The 2,905-nt window shown below is 35.4% G+C and overlaps 1 long non-coding RNA gene across 1 annotated transcript; it reads right to left on the reverse strand.

Moving 5' to 3' along the window:
- Window positions 1–1,641: 1,641 nt before the first annotated feature.
- On the reverse strand, window positions 1,642–2,561 carry LOC113325888. Its single transcript, XR_003348151.1, has 3 exons — window positions 2,501–2,561; window positions 2,051–2,100; window positions 1,642–1,755 (listed from the first exon to the last, which is right to left on the reverse strand). It is a non-coding gene; the product is annotated as an uncharacterized LOC113325888 (long non-coding RNA).
- Between the last annotated feature and the right edge of the window lie 344 nt (window positions 2,562–2,905).

Genomic DNA, 2,905 nt, shown 5'->3' on the forward strand with positions numbered 1-2,905 from the left:
ACTATTAATGTTTCTTAATGAAGGTATAGAACAATCGGTTTGAATGAAATCCCACAATACTTATATATAATCAGCCTACGTACCCATAATCGGCATACGTGCACCATCATATCCACCGATTCTTAATTAGAGTTCTTAAAAAGAAATTCAACTTATTTTTTCATGTTTTGAAGTTTGATTACGATTCATCAATTTCACAACAAACACAGTTGTAGGGCTGGCAATGGATAAATATCCGCCGGATATTGGCCATACCGATAAGGTTAAGGTTAAGGGTTATCGGATATCTGATATCCGATAACATCCGACGGATATAAAAAATCCAATTCGACAAGGTTAAGGTTAACCTATCGGATATCGGATTTTTATCCGTTAATATCCGGTATTGTTGACAGAAGCAAAAGCTGAAATTTAACTGACTTTTCAAGTGTTTCGTGTAACTGAAAGACAGAAAAACCCACACAAACACTACTCCAGTGTCTCAGTCACATCACACATGAAAAAAAAAACTACAAACACCCAATCAAACAGTCTGCAAACTAAAGTACACGACAACAAAAAAGAAAAAACCATGTCTTCTTGTAATGTCAAACAACTTGCTACTGATGATCTTCCTTGGCTGCCTGGTTACATGTTGCATCAACTTCAGTCGATGACTTCCATATCTGCATTCACAAACAATCAATTAGAAAAGAAAAAACAAATAGTCTTAAACATGAGAGACATCTTCTACATTGTAACACCAATAGCTCTAAAATACAAATTAACAACAATAACATCAATATTAGTAGCAAGTGGAATTGGTGTTTGTATACGAATTCTGGTAAAAGAGTATCAGCATTAAGACCAGAAAACAATATATTCTTTATGATAAAAGCGCATTTGCAGGTGGAGTTATACTAGCAACAGGGTTTATACATGTTTGTCCATACTCATGCTACTCATGGTCACGCTCATGGTTATGATTTCCTTGGTTGTTGCAGAAAATAAAAGATTCAATTGTTGTTCGATCAACTAATGGTAAATGATGCATCACAGAAAAGCAAAGGAAAAGAACTAAGCAAAGGAAAAGAAGATTTACCTGCATCAAAGGAGCCTGGCAGCCAATCACTTAAGCATAGAAGTGCTTGGACTAATTCTGGACTTAATGAAGCTCTGTGTGTTGTTAGAACCCTTCCACCATCGCTGAACATGGACTCTGATGCTACACTGGTCACCGGAACAGCCAACACATCCCTTGCTATCTTTGATAGAATTGGGTACTTAGCGACACTTAGCTTCCACCAACTCAATATATCAAAATTGTATTCATCTTGGGGTGACACAGTTGGAAGAATTGGTTCTTCTAAGTACGTCTCTAACTCAGATTTTTGAACATCATATTCATCATTTTCCAACAGAAAAGTAGCATAATCTGGGTTAGTTGTACCTGGGCCTCTTACATCCATGCGAGAGACAGAGTTGCTAAAGAAAGCAGGAGCTGAAGTGTTGTTTTGAGATTCATATGCCTTGAAAATTTTGGTCAAGTCTATTCTGAACTTCTCATACTCAACTGATGCACGTTCATTATCCCCAAAAATTATCTTATATGTGAACCTAACCCATTTTGCTAATGATCTCTTATTACTCGAAGAAGGTGCTGTTGAAGCAATTGTTGAAGCAACACTTTGATCTTCTTGTTCTGGCTGTTGGGAAATTGGTTGACTGCAGCTTGGAGTTCCAACTCTATTGGATGCTTTTTCACTTTGAGACATTCTGAGAACAACGACAACCCAGAAATAAACACACAGTTCATGAGTTCATTAATGTACATATGACATAAAAAAGGATTAAACAGAAACAATCAATTAGAAAGAAAAACAAATAGTGATTCCAAATAGTATAAAAATGAAAGTAGCAGGGGCAAAATCTCACAAAGATTTCTTGAAATCAGTTGACATATTAACATAGAAATGAAAAAATTAAACTAAAAGGAAGATTCAAATTCAAAACAGTCGATTAGGCATTAACTTGCTTTTACAGATAGAAAACTAACAGATAGAAAACCTACTTGATATGTGCCAAGAAGATGATCCTCCAGACGATACAAAAGCTTTAACCCTTGGATCAACAAAAAAAGTGTATTGTTAGATATTTACATTTTGCTGTAACTTGCTAACAATCAACAAAATTAGTTCTCAAATACTTTGATTTTTTGATTCCAGACAACAAAGAATTTCAAATTCATATAAATCCAATAGAAACTCAAACAGTTATTTCCCTTCTAAGTTCTTCTTATAAACCCTAATTTCTAGTTTAGGGAAGAACATCACAAACCCTAACTCTCTAAAATCAAAATTAAACATCATACAATTTTATAATTCAAAATATACATCAAACCCACCTACAATCCGCTATTCGCAACAATAATAGACAACAAAAACAATTAAATACGCAATCGATTTGGGGAAAAAAAACCTAAACTTCGAAACAATAATAGAAAACACAAACAATGACTTACTTCTTGATTGAGAGTCTCTAATCATCAATATTCTCGACCAAATCACGATCAAATCGATCGCTCAGTCCCCCTCTCTCGATCAAATCACGAACCAGTGAATCACTGTTAGAGAATGAGAAAAAACGAACTTTTGGTAGAAACCGTAGAATGAATGAAATGGGTTATTCTCTCCCGACATGCGACACATATACCTAGGGGTAGGAAATTACAAGTACACCCCTAGACTATCGGATATCGGATATTAACCTAACGGAAACAACCTATTCCGATATCGATATCGTTAAGAGGAAATATCCGATAGCATAACGGATTCCGATATCCGATATCCGATATGTCGGATTAAATCCTATAGGATGTCGGATTTCGGAAATGGATATCGGATATCGGTTATCCATTGCCAGCCCT

This window comes from Papaver somniferum, unplaced genomic scaffold (genome assembly GCF_003573695.1).
Source record: "Papaver somniferum cultivar HN1 unplaced genomic scaffold, ASM357369v1 unplaced-scaffold_0, whole genome shotgun sequence".
In the NCBI taxonomy this organism is placed as follows: Eukaryota; Viridiplantae; Streptophyta; class Magnoliopsida; order Ranunculales; family Papaveraceae; genus Papaver; species Papaver somniferum.